A 14,609-nucleotide genomic window follows, 5' to 3' on the forward strand; every position below is an offset into this window, starting at 1 on the left:
ATTTTGGCAAAATTTCCTCGAGCCTCTATTTTACATGTTTTTAGAGAAGCAAATACTGTAGCACATCGTTCAGCACATAAGTTATAGGTAACAATTTTTATTTTGTTCACCCCATGGTAAACGTATATTACATACTCTTGTAGATACATTATTCTATGGTGTAGGTATATTGTTCTACTACCTATTGCGTAGGTGCATATGTGTTTTTCATATTTTCGACAATGTATAATAATATTTTATTTACCTTTTTTTTTTAGGTAACATATAGGTTTTATTTGTCTATTTTTGTGTCTAACTTATCTGTTAATTTATGTTCCTAATTTATAGGTAGTCTTTTAATTTATGTTCATGACTTATAGATAACACGATTTATCACTAAGTTTTTTCATGGGTATAGCCTGAATAATTGGTATAATATGTGGGTTTTTACTTTCATTAATTAAATTGTATTTTATCCATAAATTAGGTCAATATCATCAAGGAAAGAATTCAAAATTTAAAAACTGAAATTCAATTACGAGGAAATAATGTATTAAATTTAGATTTTCAATATGTTTTCCTTTTTTGTCCTAATGGGTAAAATCGACACAACAAAAAATTAATAAAAGTCAAATGACCTATATCTAAAATCCAAAACGCTTGGACTAAACCCAATGATAGCTAATCGTTTTGGACCTAGATATAAGAAAGTTTAAAAAAAACAAAAAAAAAACACACATATATGTGTATATATTTGAAATTAAGATGATCAACTGATATACTTCACCTCTCCACTCCAAACTTGTCTGCCAATCTCCCTCCCAGTACTTCCATGGCCGCAGAGAACATGCCAACAATACTGATTCCAATCAAGCTCACGAGTGATATATATAACTATCGAGAGTGGAAGTTTTTCACTCTTTCATATTTTCACCACCACCATCTTTCTGGAATCATTGACGGAACAGAGCCTCCTCCTGATCTGCAATCCCATCCTGACTTTATTAAATGGTGGAGAAGAGATCAAGAGGCTTTAAACTGGCTGAAAGCCACTCTATCTGATGGTCTCCGACAACGTGTCAATCTGGAGGCACACTTTGCCGGTCTCGTTCACACTGACATCCATAGGATCAAATATCATCTGCACAAAGTGAGGAAAGATGCCACTATGTCAATGGCTGACTATCTCAAACAAATCAAAGAGCTGGCGGAGATGCTTGCAGACGCTGGTGCTCCTGTGGAAGATCGCGACCTTCTTCATCTACACATCCTGCCGGGATTGCCAGAGGAGTATAATCCCTTTCGTGCATGGATAAACAACAATCCTCTAATAAGTTTTTGGGATGAGTTTCAAGACTTACTGTTGAAGGAGGAAGTACATCTGGATGAACAGAGCAGAAGTGCTGCCATAAATCATTATCAGGATGGCCGAGAAGAAGACCATGCCATCGGGATCGATCTGGGAACAACGTACTCCCGAGTAGCCGTGTGGCAGAAGGATCATGTGGAAATCATACTGAATGATCACGGGAACAGGAAGACTGCATCTTATGTTGCCTCCGTAGAAGCTGATGAGACTGTTTTGGTAGGCGATGCAGCATTTAACCAAGTCGTCAGAAACACCGCCAACTCAATTTTTGGTATGTAGGATTAAAATGATCAATTACTACTACAATTGTTGTCTAGTGTTTTCTTGTTATTCTCTTCTCTTGTCTTGACTTATATTTCTTTGGTTATAACTTGTCAATTTACAGATACAAAGAGGTTAATCGGTAGGAGATTCAGTGACACCTCTGTTCAAAGTGATGTGAAGCTCTGGCCATTCAAGGTCATTGAAGGCCCAGGCGACAAGCCCATGATTTTGGTTACCCACAATGGCCAAGAGAAACAATGTTATGCTGAAGATATCACAGCCATGGTTCTTGATAAGATGCGGAAGATTGCCGAGAACTACCTGGGCTCAACTGTGAAAAGTGCAGTAATCACTGTCCCTGCTTACTTCGGTGACTCACAGCGTCGGGCAACAAAAGCTGCTGGTCTTTCTGCAGGCATAAATGTGATGCGTATTATGAACGAACCGAGCGCTGCGGCCATTTCTTTTGGCCTTTACAAGAAGGCCGGGTGGAGTAGCCCGCGAAACGTGATGATATTTGATTTGGGTGGTGGCACTTTAGATGTGTCCTTGCTTACCATGAGCACTTCTGGTGACTTTCAAGTCAAGGCAACGGCTGGAGACACTCACCTTGGCGGCCAAGACTTCGATAACAGATTGGTGAACTACTGTGCTGAGAAATTCAAGAGGGAGCATAAATTGGACGTTAGTGGAAACAAGAGAGCTCTTAGGAGGTTAAAAAATGAATGTGAGAAGGCAAAGAAGAGACTCTCATTTGAGTCTGACATTGACGTTGAAATTGACTGTTTGTGTGAGAATACTGATTTCACCGTAACTTTTACTCGTGCCATATTTGAACAAGTAAACATGGATTTATTCATCAAGTGTATGGATCCTGTGAAAAAGTGTTTGGCGTATGCAAAAATGAACATAAACGGTGTCGATGATGTTCTTCTTGCTGGCGGCTCTTCTAGAATTCCAATGGTGCAGCAGCTATTACAGAAGTTTTTCAAGGGGAAGGAGCTGTGCAAGGGCGTCAATCCAGATGAGGCAGTGGCTTATGGTGCCGCTATTCAAGCCGCAGCCTTGAGTGGGAATGGAAAGGGGAAGTTTATTCAAGACTTCACTCTCAAGGATGTCACTCCTCTGCCGCTTGTTATGGAGGGTACAGATGTTAAAGGTATGAAAAAATTAATGAATTTGATTCCAAGAAACACTATAATTCCCGTGAGGAAGTGCAGAGAATTCTGTACCGTTAAGGACAACCAGGTTTTGATTGACTTCCGCATATATGAAGGTGAGAGTAGCATACCAGCAAATCTCAACTTTTTGGCTGAATGCAGCTTCCATGGCATTCCTCCAGCTCCCAAACATGTTCATATAATTCCATGTTTTCTTCGAAATTGATGCCGACGGTATCTTGAGTGTCTCTGCTGTCAATAAGTCCACTGGCCAGAAGTATGAGATGATAATCAACCGAGACAGGCCGAAGAACCTTGAGGGAGATGAGACTTAAAAAATGATAATCGATGCCATGCTAAATATATTGTAAAATCAATTTGATATATCTTTACTGGTTTACTTGTACCAGGTTATATTGTTTAAGGGTGAAATCATGTATTTGTTATATACTTCATCCACCACCGGATACTTGAGGAATGATCATCGATGCCACGCGCCTAACGCTGAAATAGTGCACTGTGGATCTCGTTTGAGCCCCTATATTTTGCTTTGCCATCTTTTCCATTTTCACTATGTTTTCAGATACCTAATTTAAAACTACTTAAGCTTTTCACTTAAAATCCAACCCCTTTCTTGTTTAAAAGAATTTCATAGACTCCACTCTTTCTCTTCTCTCGACGTGTGTGTTTACAAGCAAATATAATGCCTATTTATAGGCAAAGCAAATGGCTTTTAAGGGAGACATAATGATTTCTCCCCAACATCATTATCCCATCTTTTGACTAATACCCTCTAGCTTTATCTCCATCTTTTGACTAATGCCCTCTAGTTTTATCTATGTGGGCTTCACTTCTTTATAACACTCCCCCTTGAAGACCACATGTCCCTAGATTGGTTGCCTCATTAAAACCTTGCTTGGAAAAACCCAGTGGGAAAAAACCTAAGCGAAGGAAAAAGAGTACAACTTTATTTGGGACATAAGGGTAATGCACTCATGTTGCCTCGTTAAAACCTTGCTAGGAAAAACCCGGTGGGAAAAAACCCTAGTCGAAGGAAAAAGAGTACAACGTGTATATGTCCTGTGTTAGAGGACTCTTGAATGCTCCCCCTGATTTTGCATGCTCCAACTTGATTGCTTGCAGAGTTGTCGTAATCCGATGCCATGCACTAACTTTTGGAATGTACATTTCGGCAATGATTTAGTGAAGAGATCTGCCAGGTTATCGCTTGATTGGATTTGTCTGACTTTGATTTCTTGACTCTTCTGGAGCTCATGTGTATAGAAAAACTTTGGTGATATGTGCTTGGTCCTGTCACCCTTGATATACCCTCCTGTGATCTGAGCAATACAAGCTGCATTGTCCTCATTCAGAATTGTTGGAGTGTCTGTTGCTGAGGGTAGGGCACATGTGCTTCGGATGTGATGGATCACCGACCTTAACCAAACGCATTCACGACTGGCTTCATGGAGGGCAAGTATTTCTGAGTGATTGGAAGATGTGGCCACTAGTGTTTGTTTCGTTGAGCGCCATGAGATTGCAGTTCCTCCACATGTAAATACATACCCAGTCTGTGATCGTCCTTGATGTGGATCAGAGAGATATCCTGCATCAGCATAACCAACAATACTCTGGGCGTTGGTCGATTCATTGGAATAGAATAACCCCATGTCTGTTGTCCCACGAAGGTATCGTAGAACATGTTTGATGCCGGTCCAATGTCGCCTTGTTGGAGCAGAACTGTACCTTGCTAACAGATTTACTGAAAATGATATGTCTGGTCTGGTACATTGTGCTAGGTACAATAAAGCACCTATTGCACTAAGATATGGTACTTCTGGACCAAGGACCATTTCATCATCCCCTTTTGGACGATATGGGTCTTTCTTAGTGTCAAGCGATCGAACGACCATTGGAGTGCTAAGTGGATGGGCTTTATCCATGCCAAACCGTTTCAATACTTTTTCAGTATAAGTTGATTGATGCACCAAAATTCCATTAGCACTGTGCTCAATCTGCAAGCCAAGACAATATTTTGTCTTTCCAAGGTCTTTCATCTCAAACTCACGTTTGAGATAATCAGCAGTCTTTTGAAGCTCTTCAGAAGTTCCAATTAGATTCATGTCGTCGACATATACTGCCACTATCGCAAATCCAGACTCTGATTTCTTAATAAACACACATGGGCAAATAGGATCATTTGTGTATCCTTCCTTCAGTAAATACTTACTGAGACGATTGTACCACATTCGTCCAGATTGTTTTAGCCCATATAATGATCTTCTCAATTTAACTGAGAACATGCCCCGTGGTTTATTTCTGGCTGCTTCAGGCAGCCTGAATCCTTCTGGAACTTTCATGTATATATCTGTATCCAATTCTCCATACAAATATGCGGTAATGACATCCATGAGTCTCATTTCAAGTTTTTCTGAAACCGCCAAACTTATTAAGTAACGGAATGTAATTGTGTCCATTACTGGAGAGTACGTTTCCACATAATCAATTCCAGGCCTTTGTGAAAAACCTTGCGCAACGAGTCGCGCTTTATACCTTGAGATCTCATTTTTCTCATTGCGCTTTCTTGTAAATACCCACTTGTAACCTACAGGGTTCACATTGGGTGGAGTTGGAACAATATGTCCAAAAACACTCCTTTTTTTCCAAAGAATTTAATTCTGCCTGGATTGCATCTTTCCACTTAGGCCAATCTTGCCTCTGTGTACATTCATTAATAGAGCACGGTTCAATATCATCATCTTTTATGATTTCAGCAGCCACTGAGAATGCAAATATATCATCGATGATCATCTCATTTCTACTCCACAATTCATCAGTGGACGTATAATTTATGGAGATTTCTTGACTTTCAGGTACGGTTGCCACTCCAGGGGCACTTGTCTCACCAATGACGTTTTCCTTTTCAAGAAGTACCTGTCCCTCTTTGGGGGCATTTGAATTATGAATTGTGGGCTCTCTATTTATTTCATTTGGATTCATTTTGTCCATCAACTTCCTCTTTCGAGGAACTGAATCCTTTGAGCCTAGTGGTCTGCCACGTTTTAGGCGTGCAGCAGATGAACCATTTGCTGGCACATTGCTTTGTCCATTATGGACATCAATCCGTGCGGGTGCATTTGCAGCTGGGATATGAGATTTTGTCACCTTTGCTGCATCATTAAATGCATCCGGCATCTGATTTGCAATACTTTGGAGGTGAACGATCCTTCTCACTTCGTTTTCGCATTGAGCAGTATGAGGATCGAGATGAGACAATGTGGATACATTCCATGATAATTCATGTCGTTTTCAGGAATGAGTTTGCCTTGTTCTTTAGACACAGATTTTTCTCCCCCTAATGGTGGGAAGATTGTCTCATCAAAATCACAATCCGCAAATCGTGCGGTAAAAATATCACCCGTCAGGGGTTCCAAGTATCTGATGATAGATGGTGAATCAAAACCAACATAAATTCCCAATCTGCGTTGAGGGCCCATCTTAGTACGTTGCGGTGGTGCAATGGGCACATATACCGCACACCCAAAAATTCTTAAATGTGAAATGTTTGGTTGATTTCCCAATACGAGTTGTATTGGAGAATATTGATTGTTGGCGACGGGCCTCAATCGCACAAGTGATGCTGCATGTAAAATGGCATATCCCCAAGCAGAAATTGGCAACTTTGTTTTCATTAGCAAAGTGCGTGCTATCAATTGAAGGCGTTTAATTAAAGCTTCTGCCAAGCCATTTTGAGTATGCACATGGGGAACAGGATGTTCAATATCAATGCCTAGTGACATGCAGTAGTCATCAAAAGTCTGAGATGTGATTGACTTAATGGGATAATCTGGGAATTGGGCTCGTAATTTAATTATCTGAGCCAAAAGCCTAGCAAATGCCATATTCCGAGTAGATAAAAGACAAACATGTGACCATCGGGTAGATGCGTCCACCAAGACCATAAAGTACCGAAATGGTCCACATGGGGGATGAATAGGTCCACAAATGTCCCCTTGAATTCTCTGCAAAAATGATGGAGACTCAACATCAACCTTTGGTTGTGATGGTCTGATCACCAACTTCCCTTGTGAACAAGCTTGGCAAAAGATGTCACTTGATAACATAATGTGTTTAGTCAACAAGGGATGTCCTTTAGAGTTGGTGATGATCCTGCGCATCATGGTGGATCCAGGATGACCCAACCTGTCATGCCAAAGCTTAAAAGCATTTGAGTCAATGGACTCTTGGTCCATGACACTATGTGCCTCAATTGTCCGTATGGTTGTATAATACAACCCTGATGAGAGCTCACAAAGCTTCTCCAGTATACGCTTTTGGGTATCACTGGAGGTAATGCAAAGATATTCCATGTTTTCCTCTTTCTTTGTTTCAACATGGTAGCCATTCAAACGTATATCTTTGAAACTCAACAGATTCCTTCTGGAGTTAGATGAATACAAAGCATCTGGAATGGACAGTATTGTTCCATTTGGTAACATAATTTGGGCTATTCTTGAGCCTTCAATCAGATCTGCAGGACCTGATATGGTTGTTACCTTTGCTTTTGTAAGCATTAATTTTGAGAAATACTTCCGATCTTGAAGGATCGTATGAGTAGTCGCGCTGTCTGCGAGACAAATATCTTTGCCATAGCCTTTGTTTTGAGGGCATCCATAATTTACATCCATGCCTTCAAATAAGTAAAATAAGCTGAATCAATAAAGAAGAAAACATTACCACTTTTATTGGATTGAAATGAAAAATTAAACAACACTTCAGCTAATACAAATAGTACATTAAGGAATTTAATCTAATTCGGACTCATAAGCTTCATTCCCTCTTTTAGTAACAAAATCAGAAACATCCAGATGCGTCTTGTTTAGCTGACGCGATATTTCTGATGAGCCATCTGTGGCTGGCGGAGCATGATCAATGTAATTTATCTCCACTTTCCTGTTCTTAAGTGAAGCTTGATAGAGATCCGCCAAATGCTTGGGCGTACGACATGCGCGCACCCAATGTCCCTTTGCACCACATCTGTGACAAGGGCTTTCAACATTTCTAGGCACATGGCTCATCTGTGCCTTTCCCTTATTACGGGATGCATTTTTGCCATTCGTGGATGGACCGCTCCTTGGACCTAAACCCTCTGAACGAGCACCACGATCTTTTTTGCTTCCTTGCCAGTGGCCACGCTTGCCCCCTCGCCCACGTTTGTGGATACTGCCACGAGATGAAGTGGCATTCACTTCCTGAGATGCAGCATTTATTTCAGGAAGTGGTGCTGAGCCCGTTGGGCGAGATTGGTGATTCTTTAATAAGAGCTCATTATTCTGCTCAGCTAACAAGAGGCAAGATACAAGTTCCGAGTACTTCTTGAAACCGCTATGTCTGTATTGCTGCTTGAAGGAGGACATTTGAAGCATGAAAAGTGCTCAGAGTTTTTTCGAGCATATCCTCCTCAGATATATTTTCCCCACATAGCCTCATTAATGAGGTAATTCTGTGCATAGCAGAGTTATACTCGGACACTGACTTGAAATCTTGAAATCTCAAGTGAGTCCATTCGTATCTAGCTCTTGGGAGAGTCACCATCCTCTGGTGATCGTATCTTTCACCTAGAGCTTTCCATAGAACCAACGGTTCATCAACCACCACATATTCGCTCTTCAGCGCTTCATGGATGTGGCGGCGAAGAAAGATCATGGCCTTCGCATTCTCTTCAGGCGAAGCATCATTCTCATCTACAATTGTTTGTCCGAGGCCATTGGCTCGTAGATGAATTTTGGCATCCAGGACCCATGATAAATAGTTGTCCCCGGAAAGGTCCAAGGCAGCAAACTCTAGTTTTGCCAAATTTGCCATCCAAAACTTTAGGCTCGAGATCTGGGACATTAAGCCACTTATTAATAGGAATTTCAGGCCCTCATTATTCAGGTATATTAATTGATGATAAAAATAAAGTGCTATGAATTTGCTGGTATGGACGATAAACCCGCACCATACCTTAAATAAAATTAAATGTGCGGTAAAGTAAATTCATAAAGTAAATTGCTTGTTGTATGGACGTTAATTCCGCACCATACTTTAAATAAAAGTAAATATGCGGTAAAGTAAATTCCTAAAGTATGAGGGTTAATTCCACATCATACTTTTAATAAAAGTAAATGTGCGGTAAAGTAAATTCATAAAGTATGAGGGTTAATTCCACATCATACTTTTAATAAAAGTAAATGTGCGGTAAAGTAAATTCATAAAGTATGAGGGTTAATTCCACATCATACTTTAAGTAAGAGTAAATGTGCTTGTATGGGCACTAATTCTGCTCCATACTTTTTAAATAAAAGTAAAGGCAGCTGTGTGGACGATAAACCCGCGCCACACCTTTAAATAAATATTGCCGTATGGGTAATAAACCTACTCCATACCATAAATAAAATAAATGTGGGGATAAAAACCTCCACCTAATATATATGAAGTGCATAATATATCATATATTGTGGGCAATATAACTACGCCACTATTCAAGATATAATAGATGGGTTTTAAGATCACACCATCATTTTATTACAATAATTTGTGTTACAACGCGATGGGTAAAAAAAAAATTACACCACCATAAAATAACAGGACGGGGTATAAAAACCGCGCCATTCCAAATTACGTTACAAAGAAGTAAATTAAACAAGCATGGATGAAACAACATAGAAATTGTGAGAACACAAAAAAGAAAGTTTGCATGTCGTCGTAGTAGTAAAGTGAGAGTAGACATATGACAGAGAGGAGACAGAGAAATAACCACATAGTGTTGAGTTGGGAAAAATTCAGAAATAAAAGGAGAGACTATCGTGCTGATAACGTGTTATAAAACTAGAATAATCAGAGGATGAGAAGTACCACTGTAATATTGGGAGTGGAATTATATTTCTCTTTGTGGTGTTTACACTGACAGAATTTCTCCTCAGATAGACTCCACTCTTTCTCTTCTCTCTGACTCTCACTCTATTCTCTTCTCTCTTTCGTGTGTGTTTACAAGCAAATATAATGCCTATTTATAGGCAAAGCAAATGGCTTTTAAGGGAGACATAATGATTTCTCCCCAACATCATTATCCCATCTTTTAACTAAACCCTCTAGCTTTATCTCCATCTTTTGACTAATGCCCTCTAGTTTTATCTATGTGGGCTTCACTTCTTTATAACAAATGGCTGTTTTTGCTTAAACTTCATTCGTTTTTTTGCCCCCAAGATTTCAACTTTCCACGACAACAACACAGAAAATATTGTGAAAAATAAAATTTGGTCTTGTTCCTGTCTTCTTTCCTATTTAGGTTGGGCACCCCTTTGGGCCTTTACATATGGGATTTTTGTTCGAATGGTTTTAGTCTTGTTTTAATGAAAAAATTACTTGGAGACCTTCTTACGCATTGTTTTCTGTGTTTTTTAATTCAACCCTCGAGCAATTTAATGTTGTAATTAAAGATATTTAAAATCTTATTAAGGCTTGAGTTAAGATTACAAATCAATGAAACAACTGAGATTTTACTTGGTATAGCCCCACGTGTAAGTCTTTTTCACCAAGCAGTCTAGTGGCTTGGTGTGTACTTGCTTTCTTTTTTTGTTCAAAGGTGTGTAATTGCTTGGCTTCGTTGTTGTTTACTTTACGCTTAATTACACTAATATCCCATGAAACTTTGGTTAAATTCTACTTTACCTCCAAACTCAAAATAGCCCACTCTCATCCCTTGACCAAGATTTGATGACCCACTTTGCCCTTGCCATCAACTCCATCCAAAAGTCTATTAACTTTGATGACGTGGCAAAAGCATTTTTGTAATTTCGTACACATGGATCATTATTCACCAATTGAATAGGTGATGTAGCAAGTGGAGCTCACCTCCACATAGATAAAAACATTTTTTTAGTTAAAATTGAGCTAAAAACATATAAAAGCTATTTTATGAGCTCTCTATAAAATTTTAACTCCAATTCTACTCTCTAGTTTAGAGAGTCATAAATGCTATAACTCTTATTTAATTGGTCAATCTCTATAAGAAAAAAAAATTAATATACAAAATAGTTAGCATTAATTAAAGGTTTAAAATACTCATAAAATAATGTAGCATTAAATTATAGAGAGCCACTAGGAGTCATTTCTCTCTCCTCATCATATTTAGGAGCTCCTAGAAGTCTCCATATTTTAGGAGATGGATAGGGAACATTGTTGGAGTTATATTTTTCCAATTCCTCCCTAAAATTTGTTTAAGGAAGTGGTTTAAGAAGTCCACTGTAGATGCTCTCACAATTGTAGTACGTAAGCATTGAGACTTTTCTAGCTGTTTCCTACACTTATTTAATTTCCTTGTTAATCTTACAGTCTTATTCAAGCTTTTGAGCAGGGAAAATTAATAATGGCAGAAGATAGCCATGCGATTGGGATAAATCTGGGGACAACTTATTCGTGTGTGGCAGCTTGGCAGGCTGATCATGTTGAGATCCTGGTGAACGATCACGATAACAGGATAACTCGATCTTATGTTACATTCACTGATAGTAAAGAGGTTGGTAGGTGATGAATCATTTAACCAAGTTGGGAGGTTCTCCGCTAACTCAATCTTCGATAAGGAATCAAAATATTAATAACTAAATAAGAACTCGTCAACAAAATAAACAAACAAACATGAACACCGTTCCACAAGCTCTCTTGTTTAAACTAAATAGTAGTGTTGCTTTTGGGTTCAGATGCTTTATATTAGGGGAGAATGGGCCCTCCAATTGGAGGGAATATATATATATATATATATATATTTGGCAAGAGACAAACTTTCCATGTTTATCAAATCTTTTAAGAAATATTTTTACTCACCACTTTAACCCAATGTGTACCCTCACCGCCATTTTCAACACTTGACGCTTGTCCATAAACATAACCATAGTTAACTCTTTGCTTTATATTTGTGAAAGTATGATTATGCTTATGAACACGTGTCATGTGTTGAGAAGAGTGGTAATGATATACCTTGGGTTAAAGGGGTGACCAAAAATACATTCAATGTTTTGGGGCATGTGTCACTTGGTTTTCATGGTACACTTATGTGGGGCTGCTCTTTTTTGTTGTCTCTTTGTCTTGAGGAGGAATTTGGGGAGCTGAGAGGACAGCTGCTATAGCATGGTTTCTTCACGCATAAGGCTGTTGGATGGCAACTCCCCTTACCCTTTGGCAGAAGAAAGAAATAAAATAATGGAGAAGAAGATAAGAAGAAAGGAATAAAAGACCTTAAAGCAACAAACGTATGATAAAGATCAGAAGAAAGGAATTATCTCATTTTGAAATCTAAAAAAGTAAATGTGCTTTGTTTAGTGAACTAGGGCAAAGCATCAGCTATTGCTTAAGCATTGGTTTATTAGACTTTTCACTTTCTCCGTGTATAAATTTTCTTCCACTGGTTTCTGCACTTATTTAATATTTCCTTGTTAATCTTTGACATTCCTCTTGGAGCTTTTGAGCCAATCGAGAAAATTAGTAATGGCAGAAGATAACCATGCAATTGGGATTGATCTGGGGACAACTTATTCGTGTGTGGCAACGTGGCAGGCTGATCATGTAGAAATCCTGGTGAACGATCACGGTAACAGGACAACTCGATCTTATGTTACATTCACTGATAGTAAGAGGTTAGTAGGTGATGAAGCATTTAACCAAGCCGGGAGATTCCCCACCAACTCAATCTTTGGTAAGAATAAAATGATCAACAGTATAATTGTTCATTGTTTCCTTGTTAATTTCGTTAGAACTGAGAAATATATCCTGTGTTTTTTTTAAAAGCAATTCTGTATAAGTGGGGGTATTATGCATAAATCCATAAATTAACTTGTTTCCTGACATAATCTAAACGAGAATGATTTACAGATGCGAAGCGGTTAATTGGTAGGAGATTCAGTGACGAAACTGTTCAAAGTGATATCAAGCGCTGGCCATTCAAGGTCATTAGAGGTGAGGCTGACAAGCCCATGATTGTGATTAAACACAAGGGCCAAGAGAAACTGTTTGCTGCTGAAGATATCTCATCAATGGTTTTGGCAAAGATGCGGGAGATTGCGGAGGCCTTCCATTGCTCAAAGATTAGTGAGAAAAAGGCAGTTATCACTGTCCCCTCTTACTTCAACGACTCTCAGCGCCAGGCTACATTAAAAGCTGGTAAATTAGCCGGCTTAAATGTGCTGCGTATTATCAACGAACCAACTGCTGCAGCCATAGCTTATGGCATCGACAAGAAAGCCGGTTGGTTTAATAAGAGAAACGTGATGATATTTGATTGGGGTGGTGGTACATTGGATGTGTCGCTACTAACCATAGGCCATGGTGTCTTTGACGTGAAGGCGACTGCCGGAGACACTCACCTTGGAGGTGAAGACTTGGATAACAGAATGGTGGATTACTGCGTCGACGAATTCAAGACAAAAAATGAGGTGGACATTTGTGGAAACCCGAAAGCTCTTAGGAAGGCCAAAACCGTGTGTGAGAAAGCAAAGAAGGCACTTTCATTTTGCTTTGACATTGATATTGTAATCGACTCTTGGTATAACGGTGAAGATTTTAATACAACTTTCACCCGGGACAAATTCGAAGAAATGAACATGGATATCTTCAACAAGTGCATGGAGCTTGTGAAAAGGTGTTTGAAGGATGCCAAAATGGACATAAGCGACGTCAATGACGTTGTTCTTGTTGGTGGTTCTTCTAGAATCCCCAAGGTGCAAGAGCTATTGCAGAAGTTTTTCATGGGCAAGGAGTTGTGCAAGAGCATTAATCCCGATGAGGCCGTGGCTTATGGAGCCGCTGTTCAGGCTGCAGCCTTGAGTGGGAACGTAACTGGGAAGCTTCAAGACTTCACTCTCTTAGACGTCACCCCTCTATCACTTGGGATTGAGTGTGGGGAAGATGGTAGTTCCGAGCTTTTCATGAATGTTGTGATTCCAAGAAACTCAAGAATTCCGGTGGGGATGACAACAAGTGTAACTACTCGTTATGACTACCAAGAGTCTGCTCGCTTCGCCATTTATGAGGGTGAAAATAGAATCGCCAAAGATAATAACTTTTTGGGTGAATTCACCCTCCATGGCATTCCTCCGGCTCCCAGGCATGTTCCAAAGTTCAATGTTTACTTTGATATGGACGCAAATGGAGTTTTGAGCGTCTCTGCGGAGGATATGTCCACTGGCCAGAAGAAAGGGATCAAAATCAACGGTGACAGAACCAAGAACTAACTCTTAAGGGAATATAAGGATTAAGATAGCATCTATAAAATACTTATTTGCTCTGATTTCCTATATATGTTGAAGTGCAATATCTATGTTTAAGATAGCATGGAATAAGGAAGTCGATATGAACTTCTTTTGCTGGCTGCTTGTGCATTTCGTGATTGGCTGGTTTTTTCTTCTCTGGGTTGGGTGTGGGGAGTGTGCTTTGTAAAAGACTTGCCTGATTTGTAGCGCACACATCTTATAAGTAAAAACATATTTCTTCCCGCAAACATTCAAGAGAGCTTGAGTTTTTATTTTGGATTAAATTTTTGTGTCTTGTTCCTTATAATCATCAAGGAGATTTGTTATAACGTTGTACAAAAGTTTAATTTGGTACATATTACAGAAACAAGAAGATAATTTATAGATTAAATTAATGCAATTTATCTTCTTCTTCTTTTTTTTCTTTTTTTTTTTTTACATACAAACGATAGAAACATATTTACAAGGTAATTTTATAACAGGTCAATAGATTCACACAACTGTCCAATACACCCACAATAAATCACAACTAGATACCAAACTCATCATCGC

General features: G+C 39.1%; 1 pseudogene across 1 annotated transcript; it reads left to right on the top strand.

Annotated features, from left to right (window-relative positions):
* The first annotated feature begins 1,147 nt into the window (after nucleotides 1-1,147).
* On the top strand, nucleotides 1,148-14,265 carry LOC117633769 (annotated as a pseudogene). The gene is made up of 5 exons (XR_004586700.1): nucleotides 1,148-1,619; nucleotides 1,734-2,700; nucleotides 9,507-9,536; nucleotides 12,288-12,505; nucleotides 12,682-14,265. The product of XR_004586700.1 is annotated as a heat shock 70 kDa protein 18-like (transcript).
* The last annotated feature ends 344 nt before the right edge of the window (nucleotides 14,266-14,609 follow it).

Source organism: Prunus dulcis, chromosome 7 (assembly GCF_902201215.1).
Source record: "Prunus dulcis chromosome 7, ALMONDv2, whole genome shotgun sequence".
NCBI lineage: Eukaryota > Viridiplantae > Streptophyta > Magnoliopsida > Rosales > Rosaceae > Prunus > Prunus dulcis.